Raw genomic sequence first — 14,692 nt, 5'->3', positions numbered from 1 at the left:
ACTGCATTTAATTTTCATTTCGTATCATATAGAAAAGGTTTTATTTACGAGAAAATACTCTAATCAATGTCAATTGATCTGGAAGGTGTCATATTCAAAGTGACTTGGTCTACAATTCGACTTCAAAGCATGACCATAGTTTAATAAAATATTTTGAAAACTCTCATAAAAATTGAAGCAATTTGAAAAAGATGGAGCATTTCTTAAATACTAAACATAAGTGAAATAAGCATAATTGTCAACATACTTACACTTGGTGGAGTAACTTCATTTCGTAAAAAAAATGGTAAAAATAGAATTACTTATCCTTTGAATTCCTTGCACATGCGAAATTAAGATTTGACCCACAAGTTCAAAAATCAGGAGCTACAAATTGGTACAACTTTTATTTGCAACCAACTTAGCAATTAATGACTTGTAAAGAAACCACAAGGATTACGCCAGGTTTCTGGAATGTTAGGGTTCAATTCATATCAGTTACTTACTTGATAGACAAGTTGAGAGAAGGTTTTCAATGTGTTTATGTTGAGTATCAAATTCAATAAATTTAATCTTTTTCTATTGATTCAAATAATTTGATTATATTGGTTAATAAGATCAAATTTACAAAAATTGATAAAATTTACTTCTTTATAAAATTAACAAGATAATTAAGAAAGCGGTTTCAGGGTTAATATTATTTCAGTGTAAATCACAAGTATTTGCAAGAAATAATTTTGTTTGAGTTGGGTAAAATTAGGCAACAAAACTTTTTTTTTTTAGTATTTATTCTCATTGATATTTAGAGAAATTAACTAAGTCAAATAAAAATAATAATAAATAATTAAGAAAGAAATTTTAAAAAATAAAAAATCTAGTCTAATAAATATGTTTTATATTAATTTTATTATCGTTATTAACAAATTTTAACAATACTTTTTTTCAATAATTAGACCAATTTTTTTTCCAAATAATCTAAAATAAGCTTTTAAATGTTAATCTAAGTGATAATATTAAACTTTAGAGAGATTAACAACTATACTACTAATTATTAAAGCAATTTGACAATTATACATCTAATAAAATTATTTGTATACTGTCTTTCTAATGAAAAAAAAAACTTTTTTTATCAATAAATAAATAATAATTGATAAATAATGTCAGAAAGCATAAAAATATCAAAGAATACTAGGAAGAATAAAAATGTTAGATCTCACGACTCTAAAAGATTTAAACTTCAATTATCATTAGACTAAAAAAGAATTTAGCATCACATAATATTCAAAAAGGACAATAGAATAGAGAAAAACATGATGACCTTCTTTCCCCCATTTATACATTTCTTAATGATGCTTTAAAATATAAGAATTCTAATATGGTTTAGGCTTCTCTTGATAAAAGAAATAAAATTTAATCTAACTAAAAAAAGAAAGTCATATAAAAATCCTAAACTTTTAAGGAGAATATTTTTTAAAATACAACTCATAATTAGGGATGGCAATGGGTAGGGTATGAGTAGGATACTATAATACTCATCCTCATACCCGCATTTTAAAAAAATACTCATACCCAGCCCCATATCGCGTGGGTATGAACATTAATTGTAAAATAGTTTTCTGCAATGTTGTATTTCTCAATAATATGCTGTATAAATACATGAAGTTATTGCTGGAAAATTTAACAATTCTAACATATACGTTTAAAAAATAATAAATCTAAAATAACAACTCCTATATATTCTATATAGCAGCTTGAATTTAAATAACAAACTGTTTGTTAAGCCTTGTTAACAGCAATTTGTTATAGCAACAATTTGTTACGATATTACCCCCCTCAAGTAGGAGCATGAAGATTCAGAATGCCCAACTTGCTCATCAAAAACTCGAACTGAGGTTTGCCCAACGCCTTGGTGAAGATGTCTGCGAGCTGTACTGTTGTAGAGACATAAGTGGGAAGGATATTCTGTTGTAGAATCTCATTGCGGACAAAATGACAGTCAACTTTAATATGTTTGGTGCGTTCATGAAACACTGGATTTTTGGCAATGTGCAATGCCGCTTGACTATCACAATGAAGGACCATAGGTTTGGGGTGAGCAATGCCAAGATCAGAAAGAATCCCTTTTAACCATTTGAGCTCACAAGTAGCTGTGGCCATGGAGCGATATTCAGCTTCAGCTGAAGAGCGTGAGACAGTATGTTGTTTTTTGGTTTTCCACGAAATAGGAGATTGGCCCAGTTGGACAAGCCAACCAGTCACGGAGCGACGGGTAAGAGGACAACTAGCCCAATCAGAATCACACCACCCGTGAAGCTGGAGATCACAGCTACTTGAAAGTAATATACCTTGTCCTAGATTGCCTTTGAGAAAGCGAATCACCCGGAGAGCAGCGTCCCAGTGCACAGTATGAGGTTGCTGCATAAACTGAGATAAATTGTGCACACTAAAACATAGCTCAGGACGGGTGAAGCAAAGATAGATCAGGCGCCCAACCAAGCGACGATAACGCTCCGGGTTATCAAGAAATGGCCCAGAGTCTGAGGACAAATGGTGATTTTGCTCTAATGGAGTGCCAGTTGGTTTGGCGCCAAGAAGACCAGCCTCAAAGATAATATCAAGCGCATATTTGTGCTGACAAAGGAAAATTCCCGTAGGACTACGAGCAACCTCAACACCCAGAAAATACTTCAATGTGCCAAGATCTTTCATGTGGAAGCAGTCACTAAGATATGTTTTAAATCTTTGGATGGCGGAAGAGTCATTTCCCGCAATAATGAGATCATCAACATAAACTAAAATAGCAAGCTGAATGCCGTCGCGATGCAAAGTGAAGAGAGAATAATCAAGACATGATTGCTGAAAGCCATAGGAAACAAGAGCATGAGACAGCTTAGTGAACCAACAACGCGGAGCCTGCTTCAAGCCATATAAAGATTTGCGTAATTTGCACACCTTGTGAGGTGAAGAAACGGTAAAACCAGGAGGCATGCGGATGAATACCTCATCATGGAGATCCCCGTGGAGAAACGCATTATGTACATCCATTTGATGGAGTTCCCAAGACTTGGCTGCTGCTATGGCAAGAAGAGTGCGTACAGTTACCATTTTGGCAACTGGGACAAAGGTCTCTGTATAATTTATGCCTTCCTTCTGATGATTTCCAAGAACTACTAAGCGAGTTTTAAAACGCTCAATGGTACCATCAGAATTGTATTTGATACGATACACCCATTTGCATACATTTTATTCAATGAAAGCAATGGATCAGACGCAAACAAATTGGAACGAATCGGTCCATATGTTGCGTCGTCAAGACCCATTAAAAAAGTGTGACATCTTTCTTCTTCCTTACGTTTCTCAAGTTTCGCAGCAACTCCACAGGTACACCCGCTGCAAGTGCAGATGATAACCGGTTCATGAGTTGCGAGATCATCCCACAGTGCTTTCAGCTTTTCATAATAGGCTATTATGGTCATCCCTTCTTGCTTACATTGTGCTAGTTCTGATTTCAACTGGTTAATACGGGGTCCATTCACAATGGAAAATCTTTCTTTAATGTCATCCCACACCTCCTTGGCTGTTTCCAAGTATGATATGGAAGTTCTCAGTTTTGGTTCTACTGTATTCAAGATCCATGAAACCAACATGGCTTGGACAGTGCACCAATCTTCAAAATGTGGGGATCCTTCTTTGGGTTCTGCTATGGTTCCGTCAATGAAACTCCACTTTCTTCTGGCTCTCAATGACCTCTTCATAGTTCTAGCCCATTCATCATAGTTATCACCCTTCAATTGCACCTGAGCAATTGTGTTTCCAGGATTGTCACTAGAGTTGAGATCATAAGGGGAAGTTTTCTTTCTTTGAGCATCTTCAATTGCTGAAGATGTCGCAGCACTCTCACCACCATTTGTTGGGGTTTCCATGTGCAGGTCTCAAGGTTTTCGGCCAAGCTCTGATACCATGTAAAATAGTTTTATGCAATGTTGTATTTCTCAATAATATGCTGTATAAATACATGAAGTTGTTGCTGGAAAATTTAACAATTCTAACAGATACGTTTAAAAAATAATAAATCTAAAATAACAACTCCTATATATTCTATATAGCAGCTTGAATTTAAATAACAAACTGTTTGTTAAGCCTTGTTAACAGCAATTTGTTATAGCAACAATTTGTTACGATATTATTAATCCTCGTACCCGTATCCTCTGGGTACTCGCATACCCATCTTGTACCAATTACTCGCGCTTGTTTGAGAAAAAAATATTTATAAAAAAAATATATTTATATAACTTCACATAAGTAGCATAATAATACAAAAATTCGATATGTAGTTGTCGAACACGGTACAAACATAAATAAAAAATAAATATTCAAAGTTCACAAGTGTTAAATGTATCTTAATATAATAATTTTTAAACTAAAATTTTTAGAAACAATAAGCGAAACTAAATACACAAGTTATTTGTCAATGATAACCCTATCTTGTGTGAGATTCGATCAATCGGCAATGTCAGAGCAACAATAAAATAGATCTGCACAATGATTGTCCTTTCATGTGGGATCATTTGGTGATCTCTTGTGGCGGTATTGACAACTAACTCTAATGAATAACGTTTCATAGTTATTAGGTTTTAATGAGACAGACATTGAGAATGAGAATAGAGTTAGAGTAGAGAAGTTCAAGTACTAACAACGAAAAGTTGATACATAAAATATTTTTTTTTAACTTTTGAATTTGAAATTGTAAGAAAATAATAGATTTAATTAAAATAATATAATATAATTAATATATATGTATATATATATATATATATATATATATATATATATATTAATACTATTATTTTTAACTCATATATTATACAAAAGTATTTTGTCAAAAATACAAATTTTTGAAAAAATATTTTAATGAATTAAATATTTATAATGTATATAAATTTGAAAAGAAAGAATTTGAATAAAAGATAAATGGTCACAATAAAATTTTAAAATGAAGAAATATATGTGTATATTAAAAAATATATACTTTTTTATCTGAAGAAAAATTAACAAATAGAAATTAATAATAATTTTTAATATTTTATATCTTTTTAAAAACTTCTTTGAACGTGAATAAATAGTAAGAATATTATTTAGATTCAATAGATTATAGTTGTGCTTGTAATACATATGTTGCATAGAAAAATATTATTTTAAATTAAAATATAAAAGATAAAATTTAAATATTATCAATAAATAATAAATATACGATAATAGTAGGTGATTGTAAAATTTATAAAATATTTACAACATATTTATCATTCACTTTATAATTTAAATACCAATATGTTTTATTAACAAAAATATTTGTGTGAAAATATTTTATGTGTATCATATATAAATAATATTTTAAAAAAAGTCAATCTCATATTAACTATGTAATAATGAAATTGTATTAGCTTAACTAAATGATATAAAATAGTAAATAAATTTTTCTATTAAAAATATAAAGTAAAATAATTTTTATATTAATCTTATATAACTTCACATAAGTAATATAATAATACAAAAATTTAATGCATAATTATAGAACAAAGTTCAAGCATATACATACATACATATACATATATATATATATATATATATATATATATATATATATATATATATGCGGGTACAATGCGGGGTGGGTACTTAGATACCCACACCCGCACCCATCTTCATTAAAATTTGTGAGTTTTTACCCACACACTTGTACCCATATAACGGATAAATATCTTACCAATTATGGGTAAATTTTGCGGATGCCCACCAAGTACTTTACCCATTGTCATCCCTACTCATAATTGTGTAAAAACAACTAATTCAATATGTATGAATACCTCTACAAAAAATTGGGCAACAATTGGTGATACCCCAAATATTCACGAGTATCTTCTCATTAGATGTGGATATAAGATATGAGTACGTCTTCTGCTTTGATACTTTTGAGTTCCTTGAAATAATTTCGATAAATTTTCATAATTTTTTATTATACTTTTATTTTATTAAAATTTAATTTTTGAGTCAACTTTTACTCAATTTTATTGTCTATTAGATGAAATACAAATATAATCAACACAACGATTACAAATATCTTATCAATCAAAACATAAAATATTAAATGAGGAAAGAGAGGCTTGTCATGTGTCTTAGACTTGAACATCTACGTTGTTTGAAAACCTATCTTAAGAAAAAGAGTTCTATCAAAACAGATTCGCATTCAAAGCATTGACTATTAAAAGACAATACGTGAAAAATAATTGTTTATCAAAAGTTAAAAATATTCAATCAACAATCCGTCTAGTCATAACAAAAGCTTGATAAAAATATATTCTATTTTTAAAGAAAATAAAATAATATATCTTTATTAAAAGCAAAAGTATGTATCTGCTTGTTCTACATGTCACACGTACTAATTGGACAAAAGAACAAAAAAAAATGTTATGTAGAACAAAAGATATGTACCATAATAGAAGAACTTTTCAGAAAAGGTGATGTTATGTCTAATAGACATATAGATGCCTATTTATAGAGAGACATGCATCCAAGCAATAGATAAGAGAAGTTTACTAGAATGTGAACATAACATTCAAAAATATCATATTGGACCTGTAATATGTAATCCCAAATTTTGTAAAGGTATTTATATATATATATATATATATATATATATATATTAATAATATAATTGTGAATTTCCATTGAATAATGCTTGATGAGCATGATGATCTGAATGTATGTGTGTTTAAATTATGTGGATGATGGTGTGAATATATGTGTATAAGTGCATGTGGATAAATATGTGAGTATGAAGTCTGTGTGTGTGTATATATATATATATGTTGAGAATGTTTGACTGTGACTGGTTTGGTTTAATTAGAAATTTGGCTAAGTGTGGGTGCTGCAGGGTGTTCTTACTATAGCGAGAAGACCCTGGGCAAAAAGTATAAAACTGTGTCGTTCTCGCTGTAGCGAGAAGGCACTGAGAGAGGAAGAGTGAAACTGTCACGCCCTTGCTGTAGCAAAAGGGTGATAGTGGAGGGTATATTTCTAGGTGTAGTCTCGCTGTAGTGAAATTCTGCAGAAACCAAAGAGACTATTGTTGCAGCGAGGTCCCCTCGCTATAACAAGAATATCTTGTTGTAACGAGAGTGTTGCGACCAGAGGGGTATTTGAAGGGTTTAAGGTTTGGAAAACACATTCTCACCCTTCTTTCTTCATTTTTCTTTCAATTCTCTCAACTCAAAATCCTATTTCACTGATTAAATTGCCCCCAAAGCTATTTGGAAGCTAGATTGAAGGTTAAAAATGAGTTTGGGACGATTGAAGGTAAGTTTTAATAGTTAAGGTTTCGGTTTCCACCCATTCTCTGTTTTCTTGGGTTTCCTTTAAGTCTCATGTTATTCTTCCATGTATTTAGGGCAAAATTCGTGTGGAGAGCACCTTCCTTGTTGATTTCGTGTTTGGGTCTTCGATTTGAGGTAAAGGGGACTCTACCCTATCTCTTGTGTCTTTAATGCCGTTTATTTTGCTATGTATTGCAATGTAGTTGAGATAGAAGGTAGAAAATTGTGTGTTTGGGTGGAAATTTTGTATGAAATACGATATAGTAATTGTTGGGTGTTGTGTGTGATGGATATTGAACATATTGTGGATGATGTAGTGATTTAATTGTGATGAAGTCTGATGAGGATTTAATGTTAAGTGTGATGTAAATGAATGTGGACATATGTGTCGTGTATGAATATGAATATTGTGTGTGACTAAGAATATGGCTGAGAATGTGTGATAGGCATGTTAAATATGGTTATGAATATGCTATGAATGGTTCAGCGATACACTGGAGGTGTGAAAGATGAGGGCGAAAAAAATACCTTGGGGAAGAGAGGGTGATGGTGACACCAACAGTGAGCGTGGGTGCACCACAGGCCACACACCCTCCTTTTGACTCGACCTCTGACTAACACATTTGTCGAGGGGCTCATGATAGCACACGTTATATCCATGAGGCGGGGCTAACCGACGACCATCCATAGTATGAAACTGTGATCCTAGTACCACATAATCAAAGTGATCGTGGCTACATGCAGTGAGCGCACATGTGTCTGTGTGGATTGTTTGAGGATGTAATGAGCGCACATGTATGTGGATTGGTATGAAATGCCAAAAAGTGATAATTGATGTATGATTTGAATTTGGTAATGAATATGTATGATATGCAAAGGTGAGTCTTTGTGCTTATGTGTGATAGTGTAGAGTACTCACTATTACATTTATTTTTCAAGTGACCAAGATGATCAGCACCAAACTCAGTGAACGGGAGGGATGAAACTGCTATAAGACTTAGAAAACTATTTGTGAAAATTTGATATATTTAATTGAGTCCTATAGCGTTTATTTTGATGCAAGCTTATAACCCTCCCTTATTTTGAAATATTTTGTTAAACTTAAACATTGGGAACTATTTGAGATGAAAATTTTTATTTATTGCCACTTATTGCAAAACTTTATTTATTTTAAAAATTAAAGTTAAGGTGTTACAATTTTGGTATCAAAACAGTTCATCCAAACCGGACTAAAACGTCCAAACTAAGTGTTGATATGTTTTGATTACTTGATTTATAAATATTGTTATTGATCTAATGAGTTCAGTGTGGTTTGTTGAGTTCAGTGTGGTTTGTGGAGGCCTTGGTACACAACCAAGATGCAGAGCCGGCTGAGTACCGGGGGGTTGTCTGCCTTCACTAGGCACAATCCTCCTAAGTTTAAGGGAGGGTTTGACCACTAAGGAGCCCAAAGGTGGTTAGCTGATGTGGAGAAGATCTTCCACGCCATGGGGTGCAAGAAGAACACAAGGTAAACTATGCTGCATATTTGCTATGTGGAGAGGCCGAAGACTGGTGAAGGTTTGCCAATCAAACTTTGCCACAGAAGGGTGGTTATATTCAGTGGGAGACTTTCAAGGCAAGCTTCTTGTGAAACTACTTTTCCCAAGATTTGAAGAAACAGAAGGCTCGAGAGTTCCTTGAACTGAAGTAAGGGAATATGATTGTGGGGGAGTGTACGGCTAAGTTCCAAGAGTTAATGAAGTATTGGCCTCACTACCAACATGAAGATGGAGAGGAGGACTTATGTGCTCAGTTTGAGAATAGGTTGAGGCTAGATATATGTGCTGCAATCAGTGTTTCAACTAACTGACTTGCCTACTTTGGTGAGCAAGTGTAGAATCTTCGAAACTAACTTGAAGGAAAATACAATGGACACCAAGAGGAGTGGTCCGATGAGGCAAGATAGGAGACCCCTTAGGTTTTCGAAGGGGCCATACTCAAGCTCCAGCCATTCTCAGTCTAAAGGGACTCAATCACAAGAGAGGAGCAACGTAGTGGCTCTGGTTCTAGTCCTAACTCTTTCAGAGAGCTAATCAAATGCTTCAGGTGTGGAGGACCACACATAATAAGAGACTGTCCGCAGCCACGGACGAACTGCAGCACTGTGCGAAGTCAAGGCACACTGCTAATGTGTGATGTGCCATAAGAGGAGTGATAGTTCGAGTACAGCTCAGAGGCTTGAATCAAGAGGGAGCACAGGGCAGAGTAGAGGGTCGAAGCAAAGCATTTCTGATAGGGTCTTTGTCATGAGCGGGGTGGAGGCTTCACAGTCTGATGAACAAATCAGAGGTAAATGCATTATTAAAGGTCGACTGTTGGATGTGTTATTTGATTCGGGTGTTACGCACTCTTTTCTATATGTGGATTGTGTGAAGAGTCTGAATTTGTATGTGACTGAATTGACATGTACTGCCGTAGTGACTATCCCTACGGGTAAACTAGTTGTAACGTCATGAGTTTGTCTAGAGGGTTCGATAATGGTGCATAGTAGGGAGTTTGAGGTGGACTTGATTTGTTTGCCTCTTTCTCAATTGGACGTAATCTTGGGAATGGATTGGCTAGCTGTCAACCATGTGTTGTTGGACTACAGAGAAAAGACTTTGATTTTTGGCGCGTCGATGTCAAAATTTCCAAGGCTCTCGAGCCAAGATGCATGAGAGAACACAGTGAATGCTAAGACTTTTATGATTATGTTTTCAATGGAGGCCGAAAGCGTGATGGAGCTGGAGTATATCCTGGTGGAGAGGGACTTCTTGAAAGTTTTTCCTGAAAATGTTTCTGAGTTACCGCTTGAGAAGGAGATAAAATTTCTATTGACCTAATTCCGAGAGCAAGCCCGATTTCTGTAGCACCTTATAAAATGCATTGGTAGGGATGGAAACAGATCATGTCAGGCTAAGCTTTACTTTAAACAGGTCAGACCTGTAACATAGTTATTAGGTCTGAGTTTAGCCTGTTACTTGTTAAAGGCTTTATTTTCAGCCTGACCTGGCAAGACCTAACCTAACCTGACCTGAAGCCTGTTAACAAGGCTTGCTACAAAAAAAATATTTTAATATTAATGAAAATATAAATATTTTTTTATCAAATTAATTTGCATATTTTTCTACTTTTCAATTGTGTTATTGATAATTATTAAATAATTATAATAATTTTTATATAATTTTATAAATAATTTTTAAAATATTATTTGAAAACTAATTATAAATATTTCATATTAAATAAATTTTTATTTTTATTTTTCTTGATTTATTTTTAAAATTATTAAAGTATTAAAGATTTTAGATTTTTTAGGATCATATTTTATTTGTTTAAAGACATCTTATATTTAATAAATAAAGTCATAAGAAATACATAAAATTGATCACAAAAATAACATTCACACAATTTGTTGAATCAACTAAAAAAAATATTATATATTAAAAATTAAATAAATTTAAATTTAATGTAATATTTATATATATAATGATAATAATAATAACTTTTAAATTAAAAGAAAAATAAAATAATTACAAAATATTTAATTTTATTTATTTCATTAATTTATTATTTTAAATTAACAAATACATGTAAAATTAACAACACTATAACATTAATGTAATATAGAAAAATATTACTAATATAATAATTTAAAATATATACATATAAATATAATATAAATTAATAAATTGTCTAATAATTTAATTTTTTTATTTATGTAAATATTTACAAATTATTGAATTGTAAATGTATGTTAATAACTATAATTAAAATATTAAAGATTTTAATTATTTTTTATGATAATTATATCTTGTTTATGTAAAGACATCTTATATTCAATAAATAAAATCACAGTAAACACATAAAATTAATAACAAAAAATAATATTAAAAAAATTTGTTGAATCAGTTAAAAAAATTTATTATATTTAAAATAATAAATAAATAGTTATTGTAAAAATTATAGATAAAAAATATTTATATTATAAAGTTCAAGGATGCAGAAAAATATTATATGAGCATAGTAAGTATTAATAAAATTTATATTTAAATTAAAATAACTTATATTTTTAAACTTTTATCTTAATTAAAAAATATATAATAAAACTTAATATATATATATATATATATATATAATGACAATAATAATTATTAAATTAAAAAATAATTACAAAATATTTAATTTTATTAATTACATAAAATTAACTACACTATAACATTAATATAATATAAAAAATATTACTGATAGAATACAGTAAAACATATATATATATATATTATAAATTGATAAATTAATTAATAATTTAATTTTTTATTTATACTTTTTTTGTAAATATTTATTAATTATTGATATTTGAATGTATATTAATAATTATATTTTTTTTAAGAAAAAATCTATTTACATTTATGTCAAATTTGTGAAAATAATTATTTAAAATTTGACATATTTATATTTAGGTGTGTTGTTGTGTACTGTGTATTTGATATGTAAAAATTTTTTTATAGGTAATTTACTCAAAAAATTTATATTAATAAAAATAAAATACATATTAAGTTACAACAAGTATATATTGTTGTATATAATTTATTTAAAATTATATTATTTATATTATTTATTATATGATCCTATTATATATATATATATATATATTATATATATATATTATATGAAATTTTTATTTCATTTTTCTATCATTTATTTATAAAATTTTAGTTTCGAATAAAATATAATTCATATTTAAAGAATTTTTATTTATTATAAAGAAAAAGAACTAAACATAATATATTAATATAATAATTAAATAGTAATAATAATAAAATTAATAATATAAAAAATATATCAATATAATATTATTATTTCATTTTTTAATTTTATTTCATTCAGTTTTGATTGCGTCTTATTCATGTTCAAAGATTTAACCACTCTTTAATTTATTTAAATGTAACAAATATGATAATTTATTATTAAATAAATTTGTTATTTAAAAAGTGTAATTGTGTATAAATATTTTTAATTTTTAATAGAATATAATTTCTATTTATTATAATTATAAATAAAATGAATTATAACATAATATATTAATTTAATATAACAAAATTTAAAATATATTTAAACATATTTTGACATATCTATTTTTAAATTTTATATATATATATATATATATATATATATATATATATATACAGGCTTGACTTGTTTACTTAAACATACTTTAAAAAAAACCTAAGTCTTTTTTGTTTATTAAAAAGGTCAGGTCAGGCCAGGCTGCAGGCCCCTGTCAGGCGACCTGTCCTGTTTCCATTCCTAGTCACAGGTAGAATTAGCAGAGGTTAAGAAACAAGTGGAAGACATGTTACAGAAGCGGTTTGTGAGACCAAGTGTGTCACCATAGAAAACATCAGTATTTTTGGTGAAAAAGAAAGATGTGTGTAGATTATAGACAATTGAATAAGGTGACAATCAAGAACAAGTATCCACTTCTAAGGATTGATGACTTGATGGGCCAATTAAGAGGAGCTTCGGTGTTTTCAAAGATTAACTTGAGATCGGGGTATCATCATGTTAGGGTGAAGGATGAGGATGTACCCAAGACGGCGTTCAGGACGCAGTATGGTTACTACGAGTATTTGGTAATGTCGTTTGGAGTGACCAATGCACCTGCAGTGTTCATGGACTAGACAGGATCTTCCATGAGTTTTTGGATGAGTTTGTGGTGGTGTTCATTAACGATATCTTGATTTATTCAAGGACTCAAGAGGAGCACGTCGAGCACTTAAAAATTATTTTGCAAATTTTGAGGGAGAGGCAATTATATGCCAAATTCTCTAAGTGTGAGTTCTGGCTATTAAAAATTCAGTTTCTGGAACATGTAGTGTCGAAGGAAGGAATTATGGTAGATCCTGCAAAGGTGAAAGCAATAGCTGAATGGCCGAGGCCGAAGAATGTGACTGAGGTACGTAGTTTTTTTGGACTAGCAAGCTATTATAGAAAGTTCATTGAAGAATTTTCTAAAATAGCCTTGCCTTTGATGAAGCTGACCCGTAAAGGAAAAGAGTTTAAGTGGACCAAGAGGTGTGAAGCCAGTTTTCTAGAGCTGAAAATAAAGTTGACCTTAGCACCTATATTAGTTCTGTTTAATTCGGAACAGAAGTTTGATGTGTATTGTGATGCGTCTAGGCATGGACTTGGGTGTGTTTTGATGCAAGATGGACGAGTGGTTGCTTATATCTTGAGACAATTGTACCCGCATGAAGTTAACTATCTGACGTATGATTTGGAGTTAGCCGTTGTGGTTTTTGCTTTTAAGATGTGGAGGCACTATCTCTATAGGGCAAGGTTTAAAGTGTTCAGTGATCATAAGAGTTTGAAATACTTGTTTGATCAGAGGGAGCTGAACATGTGGCAGAGGAGGTGGATGAAATTCCTCAAAGACTATAATTTTCCATTGTCTTACCCACCCTGACAAGGCAAACGTGGTGGCTGACGCCTTGAGCTGAAAATCATTGCATGTGGCAGCAATAATGGTAAAAGAGATGAAGCTGATTGAGGAGTTTTGGGACATGAACTTGGCTATGGAGGTGAAGCCAGGAAGTTTGTATCTTGGAGCGACGACAATCCATAATGACTTCTTGGTGTACGTCTGAGATGTTCAACAAGAAGATGTCTTCCTGCAAGACATGATGAGGCAGAAGGGTGAAGGGAAAGACTTAGAGTTCCATAGTGATGAGAACGGGGTAATCAAGTTTCGGAATCGAATGTGCATTCCTCAAGTGGATGAGTTGAGGCAGATAGTACTTGAGGAAGCACATAAAAACATAATGAGTTTTCACCCTGGTTCGACTAAAATGTATCAGAATCTTCAAAAAAGTTTTTGGTAGAATGGGATGAAGAAGGATGTGGCTGAATATATAGCTAGATGCCTAACTTGTCAAAAAGCAAAGGTTGAGCAGAAAGCAAAGGTAGAGCACCAGCGTCCACTTAGGTTATTGCAACCGTTGGAGAACCCTGAGTGGAAATGGAACAATATTTCCATGAACTCCGTTTCTGAATTACCAAAGACTAGGAACAACCATGATGCCATTTAGGTGATAGTAGATCAGTTGACTAAGGCTGCATACTTCTTCTCGATTAATATGAAGTATAAGTTGGAGAGACTTGCGAATTTGTATGTGGGGGAGATAGTCAGGCTGCATAGAGTGTCGACTAGTGTGATGTCCGATAGAGATCTGAGGTTTGCCTCAAAATTTTGAGAGAGCTTGCAGAGAGCGTTGAGTACTAAGTTGAAACTTAGTTCGGGTTATCACTTACAGACGATGGTCAGA

The sequence above is a fragment of the Abrus precatorius genome, unplaced genomic scaffold (assembly GCF_003935025.1).
Source record: "Abrus precatorius isolate BTA unplaced genomic scaffold, Abrus_2018 Scaffold2, whole genome shotgun sequence".
Lineage (NCBI taxonomy): Eukaryota > Viridiplantae > Streptophyta > Magnoliopsida > Fabales > Fabaceae > Abrus > Abrus precatorius.
The sequence above is the reverse complement of the archived record's forward strand: the minus strand, read 5'-3'. Positions refer to the sequence as shown.